General features: G+C 39.4%; 1 pseudogene; it reads left to right on the top strand.

The window, feature by feature from the left end:
* Positions 1 to 6551: 6551 nt before the first annotated feature.
* Positions 6552 to 8214, top strand: LOC127542747 (kelch-like protein 15; annotated as a pseudogene).
* The last annotated feature ends 3868 nt before the right edge of the window (positions 8215 to 12082 follow it).

The raw sequence follows: 12082 nt of genomic DNA, 5'->3' as shown, positions 1-12082 counted from the left end.
AAGTACTTCAGAAAGTACTATCAAATCTTAGTGAGACTTGGAGGCATGCAAGTAATACTGGCTTTGCTGAGCAGAGTGAGTAAATTAAAAAGAAAACCCTGGGAGTTTACAAAAATGCCTGCATTACGAGTGGCCACAGCTGTAGTCATTGTCCTAAGTAGCAGAGCTGGGATTGCAGTCTAGCTCCTCTACTTCCAGATGCTAAATGATGTCTGCCATCTGTCTCCCACTGTTATATTTCATCTGAACCAAGCCATGTCTCCATCTCTCCTTTTCTTGTGAGATGCCTCTCACGATTCTTTCCTTTATTTCTAGTAAGCATTATGTTTCCGCACATTTTTCCCAATGCCTTCCTCAAACGTCCAAAACATTAGTTTGCACTCCTCTTCGTACAGAGATGAATTAGTCCATTAGTTCTTTTCAGCAGGATCCCAACAGATCCTTTCCCTGAAATGTGAACCAAAGCCAATTTTTCTAGTGAGTCTTGTATCATTCCAATCATCAATGGCATCATACAACCAATGAATAAAAGGGGAATCCCAAGTTTGCATTGGAACATAAGAAAGTTTTCTAATATTCCATTTTATAGCCTTGACTACTTTTCTGCTGTCATCAATTTTCATATAACCATTTTAATAAATTTAGCTTCCCACATACCCCACCTTCTTCAGCTCACACTTGTTAATTTGGAAGTGCCCTATGTGGGAGTACGCCTTCCCTAGTCTGAGTATCTTTGCTGGCCAATAAATCTAAGGCCCTTCTCTTCTGATTTGTGATGATTTCTACAGCAGCTTGAAGTCTAATCAACCTATGAAGGTGGTAGATTGCCATTCTAGAACCCCAACTCCCATGCTGAGCTTAAGGGGTGGGTCCATAAAGTTGCATGAACCTTTCTGAGGGCTGAGCATCCCCACACTGATTAGCATCACCCATGTTGATCAAGAATGTGTCAATGCTCCTTTTCTTCATGTTTAAATCGTCATACCAGTGTATTCCCAAATGATCTCTCTCCTCATCAGGCAGGAAGAAGAATTTAGGTCTAGCCAATCCAATGGAAACAACTGTCTATCCAATTGGTAGACAAGTGAGTATAAGCCATTAACCCACAAATCCAATAAGGGCCTGTTAATGCTGGGTGTTCACATGTAAATGTTGTAGAAGTGTTCCTCCCATTGGGTGATTCTCTGTGTCTTGGAGTCCTAGGGACCCTCCTTCAATAGTATAAGTTCCATTCTGCAGTATTTACACTGCCATTACTGCTGTTCACTCTTCCAGTCACACAACTTTGTGCAACAGGACTTGATCCCATATTTTCCCTACTTCAATATTCCTGAAAATACTTTCCTTCTTGTGAGTTGTTCTTCCCACCCCACTCCATAAATGAATATGGGCTATTATTCACCACGTCCTTTTTATTTTGTCCACAACATCCTGCCAAATGAATCAAATCTCCCAACAGTAGAGTGCTTATTAATTCCTCAGAGGTAATGCATGAGCTACTGAGAAGTATTCCCCCCAAACCTCCCTTATTTATCAGGACTCAGGTGCTAGTACTTAATTCAACATGAGTCTGATTCCAGTCTCTTCTATCTCTATTGTCGTTGAGGACCATGCTTAAATGTGGAACCCAGAAAGCCTTTGAAAAGTTTCAAGGGAACAGAACCTTGAAAGAGCAGTTCCGTTCTCCAAAGCCCCCTACCCTACTCCCACCACAGCTGTGAATCCCAGCCCCCATTATGTGAATCCTAAATAAAGGAACACTTTGGTAGTCTTTAACTCTCTGAGTAGAGCTGACAAAGTTCAAGAAAGATGAACATAAGCCAGAGAAGTCAGTGAGATCTGTCTGGAGGTCATAAAACAAAGTTACTGACAAAGATGTTGCTTGTGAAAGAATATGTGCTTTTATTTTATAACTTTGCTGTATTAAAAAAAACTTTTCTGTATTCTGTATTGGGAATGGAATAGAGAGGTTCATAGAAGCAAGGCTCAGTGCCCACCTTCCATCCCTCTGATGTAACAATTCTTTTGTCCTTCTTCATGGGATACAATAGAGTCTCTTCTGTCTCTTTTTTTCTTCTCCCAGTACAGTCTTTTTTTTTTTTTTTTTTTTTTTTGGTCACCCTGCAGTTGTTTTATATTATCACATCAGAGTTAACATAAACCCATACCCTCTGTATTTGTTTAAGGCTTCTACTAGCCCCAACGGAGATATAGTTTGTCAGAGCTTTTTCCATAATATATTTCTGACTCTCAGAGCAGTTTTACCACCAATGCATGGTTTCCCAAAAAGAAATTAGGTTGGCATTTTTATTCTTTTTTTTTCAAATTTTTAAAAATAACTTTTTATTGATAGGACCCATGCCAGGGTAATTTTTTACAGCATTATCCCTTGCATTCACTTCTGTTCCAATTTTTCCCCTCCCTCCCTCCACCCCTTCCCCCAGATGGCAAGCAGTCCTTTACATGTTGAATGGATTACAGTATATCCTAGATACAATATATGTGTGCAGAACCGAACAGTTTTCTTGTTGCACAGGGAGAATTGAATTCAGAAGATATAAATAACCCGGGAAGAAAAACAAAAATGCAAGCAGTTTATATTCATTTCCCAGTGTTCTTTCTCTGGGTGTAGCTGCTTCTGTCCATCTTTGATCAATTAAGGCTCTCTTTATCGAAGAGATCCACTTCCATCAGAATACTTCCTCAAACAGTATCATTGTGGAGGTATATAATGATCTCCTGGTTCTGCTCGTTTCACTTAGCATCAGTTCATGTAGGTCTCTCCAAGCCTCTCTGTATTCATCCTGCTGGTCATTCCTTACAGAACAATAATATTCCATAACATTCATATACCACAATTTACCCAGCCATTCTCCAATTGATGGACATCCTTTCATTTTCCAGCTTCTAGCCACTACAAACAGGGCTGCCACAAACATTTTGGCACATACAGGTCCCTTTCCTTTCTTTAGTATCTCTTTGGGGTATAAGCCCAGTAGAAACACTGCTGGATCAAAGGGTGGAATTTTTATTCTTCACAAAAACATATGAAGGGCCTTAATCTTGCATGTGAGCATTCAGGCTATTAATAAAGCAGATATAGGAGAACCTTTATTTTTGCCTGATGAAAAATGCCAAGTACAAAGAATTTGTACTTGCTGGTGGTGTCTGGCATATATACCTCAGGCACTTAGTAAATGATTGTCTGATACAGCTTCTCTGGACACAGACCCTAACATCTCCATATTAAAAAAAACCAAACATATAAGTTATCAGAGCAGGAAGCCAAGGAAGAGTATGAGGACCTGTGTGTCCTTCAGAAATCCACCAAGTTAGAGAAGTCCTGACATCCTGTTGGCACTTTTTATGCCCTTGAGGGACTAGGAAGATTTCTTGGGAAAGAGGGGCCAATCTGGTTCCATTCAATAGAGACACTTTTCATGCTGCTTACTATGTGCCAGGCTCTGTGCTACAGTGAAAATAGGAAGAATTGTTGGATAGTCCCTGCTCTCTCAAGGAGCTCACAGACTAATGGGAGAGTAAACAAATAGGATGAAAAAGTAAGTCATATACAGAAAATATTGTAAATGATCAATATAAAGAAGATGCTAGAAATTTGTGGGAAAAGAGAAATCCTCCTACAGACGGTGGGATTCAATTGAGACTTGAAGAAAGCTAGGGAAGTCAGAGGGCAGGAATGATAAAGGAGAATGATCCTGGCTTGGGGCAGCCACTGAAAGAAAATGCTCAAATTAGAAAGATTGAAGATCTTGTCCTAGGAACAACAAGAAGGCAGAAGTTTCTGTACTGAAGAATTCGTCTTAGAACTGAGGGAAAGTGTATAAGGTGTAAGGAAGCTGGACAAGTGGGTGTGGGTAGTTTGTAAAAGGCTTTGAATGCCAGACAGGATTTTAGTTTGGATCTTGAGTTGATATGGAGCCCTGGATGATTCATTTTTTCAGCTGAGCGAGAGAAGCCACATGGTACAACTTGTGTAGACTGTTAAGACTATGCGGCACAGTCTGAAATGGGGGTATACTGGAGGTAAAGACCTTAACTAATTTTAGCTCAATTCCTTATATATTTGAGGAAAAAAATTACTATGTGAGAAACTTGCTAACAATTTCCCCTACTTACCTGTTTTCTTCTACTTTTGATTTTACAATTTTTGTGCCAATTTAATTTCATGTAATCAATATTATCGATTTTGTTTCCCTTGATGCTATTTCTTGTTTTGTCATAAAGTCTTCCCTTATCCATAGGTCAGACAGGTACACTTTTCTTTACCCCCGGGATTAACAGTTTATGTCAAAATCAGGTTACCATTTTGACCTAATCATGGTATAAGACGTGCCATGTAGATTTTTTCTCAGATCTGCCAAACTGCTTTCCAGTCTTCCCAACACTTTTTGTCAAATGAGGAATCTTTAATGGTAATGCTTGGATGTTCAGGTACCAAATATTATATTAATATGATGATTTCCTATAATGTATTGTTTACCTAACCTATATCACTGACCAACCCCTCTAGATCTTAGCCATTATCAGACTGTGTTTATAATCCCTGTTTTGTATTGTATTTTTTTTCCTTTTTTCCTGTGGCAATTTGAGGTAAAGTGACTTGCCCAGGGTCACAGTTAGGCAGGGTTAAGTGTCTGAGATCAGATTTGAACTCAGGTCCTCCTGACTTCAGGCTCTATCCACTACGCCTCCTAGCTGCCGCCTTTGTACTGTATTTTAAAATCTAGGACTACTTCAGTACATTCCTCCCCATTTTTAACTTGATTCCCTTTAAATGCCTTATCTTATGTTCTTCCCAAATGAATTTGATTATTATTTTTTCTACTTCTATAAGTCTTTGGTAGTTTAATTGCTGTGACACCAAATAAGTAAATTAACTTAGCTAGAATTGTCAGTTTTATTGGCTCAGCCTACCAATGAGCAATTCATTTTTCCTCTGCTGGATAGATAGGTCTTTATTTGTGTGAATAGCATTTTCTCATTGTTTTCATGTAGTTCCTGGATTACTCTTGGCAGGGAGGTTTCTGAGTATTTTCTAATGTTTGCTGTTGGTTTAAATGGGATTCCTCTTTCAGGCTCTTCCTCCTGGGTCTTATTGGTAGTCTAAAGAAATGCTGATCATTTATGTGAGTTTATTTTGTATTCTTAAACTTTTATAAAGTTGTTCATTTTTTTCCACTAACTTTTTTAAAAATTGGATTCTCTAGTGTAGTCTAATTATATACTTAGTTATATGATCTATCTTATAATATCATTTGCAAAGAGGATTGTTTTTGCATCTTTGCTGACTTTTTAATGTTCCTATTTGTTATAATTTTTTTTCTTTTGTCTATAGCTAGGATTTCTAGTACAATATGGAATAATTGTGGTGATCATGCTCTTCCTTTCTTCAAACCTGATATTATTCATAAGGCTTCAAGTTTCTTCTTATAATATATAATGCTTGACTAGGTTTTAATACATAGTACTTATCATGATAAGAAAGGTTTTGTTGATTCCTGTGCTTTCTAATAATTTTAATGGGAATAATTGTATTTTGTTTAACAATTTTTCAGAGTTTTTTGATATAACCTCATGGTTTTCTTTTGGTTTTGCTATTGACGTGCTATTGATCAGCTATACTGATAGGATTCTTAACATTAAAAAACCCTATATTCATAGAGTAAAGTCCACAGGTTATAACGAATGGTTTCTGTGAACTACCACTGCAATCTCCTTTTGTAGTATTTGATTTTAAATGTTTTGTTGCTATTCATTAAGGAAAATGATCCATAATTTTCTTTCACTTGTTTTGCTGTCTTTAGTTTAACTATCAAAACCATATTTTTGCTGTAAGAGAACTTCCCATGTTTTATCAAAGAGTCCATCAAGAATTTGGATGAATTCTGTCTTAAATGTTGCCTGAATTCTATTATATATTATTCAGTCCTTGGGATTACGTGCCAAGTGAGTTTTTTGGAAATCACTTATGCCTTGTTCAGTATCTATTTTTGTGATGGGATTATTTTGGTAGTCCATTTCCTCTTGTCTTCGTATGCACAATTTATACTTTTCATAACCACCCATTTCAGTTAGATTTTCATTTTACCTCACATATGACTGTGAAAACTACTTCCTAATAATTAATTTCATCATCATTGGTTATGCAATCACTCTTTTTGCTTTGAGACTGCTGATTTGTTTTTTCTTCTTTTTTTAAAAATGAAATAAGCAATACTTTATTTCATTGTTCAATAAAACTCAGTTTATTTTATTATTTTATGTTTTACTTTCAATGTTAATTATTTTACCTTTGATTTTCAGGATTTCCATTTTTTAAAATTTAATTGGATATTTTAAATTATACATTATTTTAATTTTTATTTTTTTTTAATTTTAGGCCCAGTAACTTGATTTGCTCTATTTCTGTTTTATTGAAATAAACCTTTAAAGAAAGAAAAATTCTGTAAGGACCGCTTTGCTTGCATTCTCCCATTTTGGTTATGTCATTTCATAGTTAGTATTCTAACGAAAATATCAATTGTTTTCTGTCCAACTAATGCTTCAGAATTAGACCATGGAGGTTTCAGTCAACGGTCATGGCTGCTCTGGACCTGATGTCACAGAGTCTCCTCCCCTAGCTCTTCCCGACGCTCTCTCTTCTGGAAGTCCAGCGCCGCTCGGTGGTGATGTCACAATGACCCCCCTTCCCACCTTCTCTCAGTCAGTGGAGGGCGTGTGGGGCCCAGAGCAGCTGGAGGTCTGCGCGCTCCTCACCCAGTTCCCTCCCCCTCAGCCTTTTTGCCCCTCCCCGCCATCTTACCGCCATCTTCAAGGCTGACCCATCCTAAGGGTCCTCCTAGTGCCTCAGTGTCTGTGAGGGAGGTAAGTGCCCCCTTCCCTGCTTCTACCTCAGCCTTTCTGTTCCTTCTCTCTTCTCATCCTTCCCCCCCCCAACCTTTTCATGAAGCCCCCCTCTACCCCCTTGGTTTCCCTTGGTGCTGAGCAGGATGTGTGTACGAGGGGGTAAAGGGTCCTGGGAGTATCAGCCCCTGGTGTGTGGGGTGGGGGGCGGGGAGGGGGGCTGCCTGTGGCGGGTGTGCGGGTACCTGCGTGTGCCTGACCGTGCCTGGGGCTTCCGGCCGCCCACCCAGGCTTTCTCTTGCCTCTTTAAGGGCAGTAATTTGCCCCATTCTCTCTGTCAGCCATAAGATTTCACCTGCAGAAAGAAAGATGGTGGCGCTGGCGCTGGGGGAGGGGACTGCGGGGCTGCAGTCACCTCAGGAGCCAGGGAGCAGGTTCTCCCTACACTGGCCTCCTCCAAGGGACCCCGCCATGTCCTGGAGGAAGGGTTGTTTCTAGAGAAGAAGAGGAGGAGGAGGGTGAAGAGGGAGGAGGGAGGAGAAGAATTAGGAGGAACAGGAGGGAGAGGAGGAGGGAGGAGGGAGGAGAAAGGGAGAAAGGAGGAGGAAGGTTCAGTCCTCATGGCCTATGGCTCTTCTCTCTTTGATCCAATTGGATCCAATGCAGGGACGCTGATTAATACCAGTGGCGGAGGTGCTGTTCCTCTCACAGACGCCAGCCCAGTCGTAACTGGACCAAGACCAGCAAGGTGACTCATGGAAGGGGACGTGCAACGGTTTACTTCCACCGTCCATGACACCAGTGTCCCTGCCGGGCTCAGAGCACTGTATGAGGGGGGATTGCTTCTTGATGTCACCCTAGTTATTGACGACCAGCAGTTCGGGCCCATAAAGCACTCCTTGCCACCCAGAGTGACTACTTCAAGAAAATGTTCACAGTTGAGAGCAGGGAGGGAGCTCAGGACAACATTCCTTTGCAGGGTCTGACGGCTACAGCCTTCAGCCATATCCTAAAATTCATGTATTATGGATCCATAGAACTGAATATGAATACAGTTTATGAAATCCTGCAGGCTGCCATCAATATTAATCTTAAAGAGGTGGTGAAGTTCTGCTGCTCTTTTCTCCTATCCAGAATATCCTTAGAAAATTCTGGGGAAATTTTGAAACTCTTGGATGATTTTGGTATAACCATGGAGGGAGCCAGAAAGAAGTTGTTTTCATGAATTTTCATGCACTTTCAACCATTTCTGTTAACTTTAAAAGTAGTCTCTTTTCCTAGAAGATTTTTAAATACTATGTCCCATGTCTCATCGGTGATTTGCTTTTTCTCCACATGATACAAAAATTGTTTCAAAATTGCTCAAATTAAATTGACTTCTAGTCACATTGTTATTTGTCTGTGCTTTCTTTACTATATTGATACACTGTCTGTTCCTAAATTAAACCTTTCCCTTTATTTGTTCTTAGACATGAACTTTCTGAAATGAGAGTTGCTTGTATTATTAACAAAATCAGAAAAAAAATTAAATTATTAAAAAAATCAGAAAGAAATATGATCCTAGGAACTACAGCATGTGATATCTTTTCAGGGGGAGTGAGGTAGTGGGCTAAATACCTAAGTGTCATAAACTATATTATAGTCATTTAAATGGGTTTAAATTTTAGGGTATAATCCTTATTTGAAATTTGTGAATATATAAGAAGCATCTAACACCAAAGACTACCCTACATTGCTTCAATGTAACTGCTGATAATCTCAAATGGTCACCCTTTTCTAAAGGCCTTTGTTCCTCCTGCTTAAATTTTAGATTTACTTCTGGTTGATACATTTTGATGTTCTTTTGGATAGAAAATCAAAGTTTTGACTGGAAGTGGGGGAGTTGGAGATGTTTTTGTTGTCCATATTAAATGCTAATTATTTCCCCAATTCTAATTGGCATAAAGAAAGAATTGCAGTTTCCAAACAGGATATAAAATATTAATAGAGCCGGTGTGGTACATTGTTATCCTAAAAACAATCATTGTCCCTTGACCTTTTGTTGAAAGTCACTGCCAAACACAATAACAACAACAAATACCTTGTTACTATTGGTCTTCTCTTCTCAGGAATGGCATCTAGACACAATGAAGAGCTCATTTAGTGAATGAAACATGCAGAAACATTTTGCTGAGTTGGATTTTTTTTGGTACAAGACTAAACTAAGATTTTATAATTTAGTAATTATACACAGATTAACTTTTATCACATGGATCATCTCTAGAAAGAAATTCTAAATAAGATGAAATTTTCCATTGGGTGGGTAAAGGCTTTGCTTACAATCTTCATAGATAAACAGTCTTTTAGCTCTTTGAAGAGAGGAGCTATGTCTTTCTATTTTGACTCTTTAGTAAATACATTTGAATGCCCATTTTCTCCAAGGTACTGAGTTAAACTAATTGAAATACTTTGGTTCAAATACTGGCTCTCCCATTGCGGATTTGTATCACCTTAGTAATGTAATTTCACCTCCTATGGTCCTCTCTTTCCATATCACTAAAGGAAAGATTATGAGACTAGGTGATTTCCAATGTGGTTTTTTCCTTTCAAATCCTAACCTATGCTCCATCACTCATAGACCTTCCCCTATACTTTGCAATCCAAATTGTACTTCAAACGAGGACAAGGCCAGTATTGATTTGTTTAAGAACTTTGTATTCTTTGGGAGTCTGAAACATGCACTAGATGTAGACTGCTTCTGAGCACTTCATTTTGTTATTGTCATGAGAAGACCAAGGGGTTTTGTCCTATACCGTGAATAATACGTATTTCAAATAATTTCTGCTAGAAAACCTTGTGCCCACTATTTTAGAGAAAGTGCTCATGAGGTTTGCAGAAGAATTATACTAGGACTATGCAAAGATGCTCCTTTAGAGGAGATCATAAGACGCTGTGCCACAGTGGGCACAAATGTCTTTTATAGCCAGGCTATGATGCAGACTTCCCAAGATCCAACATGGGAAGACAGGGTCCCTTTTGGCAAGGGACCAGAGAGAATTGCAAATGCTTTCAATGTGATAAATTAGGGCATCTGAAAGCTGAATGTTGGCATAGAGACAGCGTGAGAAAACAGGGTGGGAGAACAAGACCCAAAACCCCATGTCCAAAATGCAACAGAGACTTCCATTGGGTGTTAGAATGTAGACTGATTCAGGGAAACGGGATGAGGGGCCCAGCCCCAGTGCCCAAGCAAAAAATACTTGGGGCATGATGGCAGCTGATGGTGTACCCAGAGAGTGTCTAGAAGTCCAGTACCCAGACACGACCAATCAGCCAGGAAGCCATATGATGGGAGAAAGGGATTACATAATCAACCAGCCAGGAAGCAACCTGATGGGAGAAAAGTATTACAATTGGAGAGAATAGAGTTGTGTGCAGCTGGGACAACTGAGATACCCTCTGGAGAGGAGAAATCTGTTCCTCTCCAGCCTATGGATCCCTTGCCTCCAGGCACAGTAGGCTTGACGAGAGTGCTTACAAAACAGTGTCCATCCATACACTGATATGGGAAACTGGGGAATGTGTAGATAATATCCCAGTCACTAATACAGGTAGACAATGTGTGACTTATCTCCGAGGAGGAGAAGTAGTAGCATCAGGGTTAGGGTTAGGGTTACCCTAGCCTACATGTGTGGTGTAGAGGGATCAATAGTAGCTGAAGTTAGTGCTACCCCTTTGAGATGGACTTTTGAAGATGAAACAGGAGCTTTTACTCCTTTTATAGTTGAAAAATCCCTATTAATCTGTGGGGAAGAGATATTTTACAACCATTAGGGTTACTAATGAGTACTTCGGTTTTTTAGGCAGGGCTGCTGTTGAAGGCCTGCCAACACTTTCACCTGTTCCTATCCAATGGAAAACCGATACACGAGTGTGGATAGAACAGTGGTCCTTAAATAGCAATAAAATTCAGGCCTTATTGGATATAGTACAGGAGCAACTTGACCAAGGACACTAACAACCTTCTCTAAGTCCTTGGAATTCCTTAGTATTTGTTGTAAAGAAATCTGGAAAATGGAGGATGTTGACTGATTTAAGAAAGGTAAATGAACAGATGAAAACTATGGGTACTCTTCAGCCTGGGCTTCCATATCCTACTTAATTGCCTAGAGAATGGCCTCTGTGGGTGAATAAGAAATTTGAAATTCTTATATAAAACTTAGGTAAGTTCATTCCAGCCTATATGAGAACGTGACTGTTCCCTGACCCTAGCCCATGAGTGTGCGATGTTTTCCTAATGAACTTAGTCCTTGAAACATACCACCTGTGCTTTGGCCGGTTTCCTAAGAGTTCAAGGAACTAGCCACTCCTTGGAGCATGTGTGGCTCAGTGAGGGTTGGCTCCCCTCCTGATGCCAATTATTGATAATCTGAAAGCCTTCTTTGTTCTCCCACTATAAAGTTCAGCCCCTCCTGAACCTCTTCAGAATCTCACCCATGGAGATGACGATCTGCTTGGGACTTTCCCATTTGGGACTCAGAGGCTGCTGAACCGGGATTCCCTAGCCAAGACAATTTAGAGTTGGTGCTCCCCCGAATTGGTGATGTTTTCTTCATTTTTCTTTGCTGCTTTAATTATTATCCTTATTATTCTCTGTTTGCTTTGTGTTATTTCCTGTATTAGATGTTATTGTAAGCAATCTATCCCATGTATTGTATAATTAAAATTTTGCTTTTGTTTTGATTGAATCTGAGAGCGTCATTTAAAGGAGCGAATCTGAACTTTTCCCTAAAATCACAAAACATTGCGTTATAGACCTTAAGGATTGCTTCTATTCTATCCCTCTAGATAAGGAGGATATGAAAAGATTTGCCTTTTCAGTGCCCAGTGTTAACTTAGCTGAGCCTTATAAAAGATATGAATGGACAGTTTTGCCACAGGGAATGAAAAACAGGCCTACTATGTGTCAAATGTATGTTGCTGTTGCTCTTACTCCAGTAAGAAAAGCATTTACAAAAGTAATGTTGTTACATTACATGGATGTGCACCTGGGGAACAAATGTTAGAAGCATGTCTACAAAAGACCGTGGAAACACGAAGATTACACAAATTGCACATAGATCCAGAAAAAAGTTCAAAGACATGCTCCTTTTCAATATTTAGGATATGAAGTATATCCTAAAGTATTTACAGTACAAAAACTTTCCTTAAGAACAGAGACGCTAAACACCTTAAATGG

Source organism: Antechinus flavipes, chromosome X (assembly GCF_016432865.1).
Source record: "Antechinus flavipes isolate AdamAnt ecotype Samford, QLD, Australia chromosome X, AdamAnt_v2, whole genome shotgun sequence".
Classification (NCBI taxonomy): domain Eukaryota; kingdom Metazoa; phylum Chordata; class Mammalia; order Dasyuromorphia; family Dasyuridae; genus Antechinus; species Antechinus flavipes.
The sequence above is the reverse complement of the archived record's forward strand: the minus strand, read 5'-3'. Positions and strand labels throughout refer to the sequence as shown.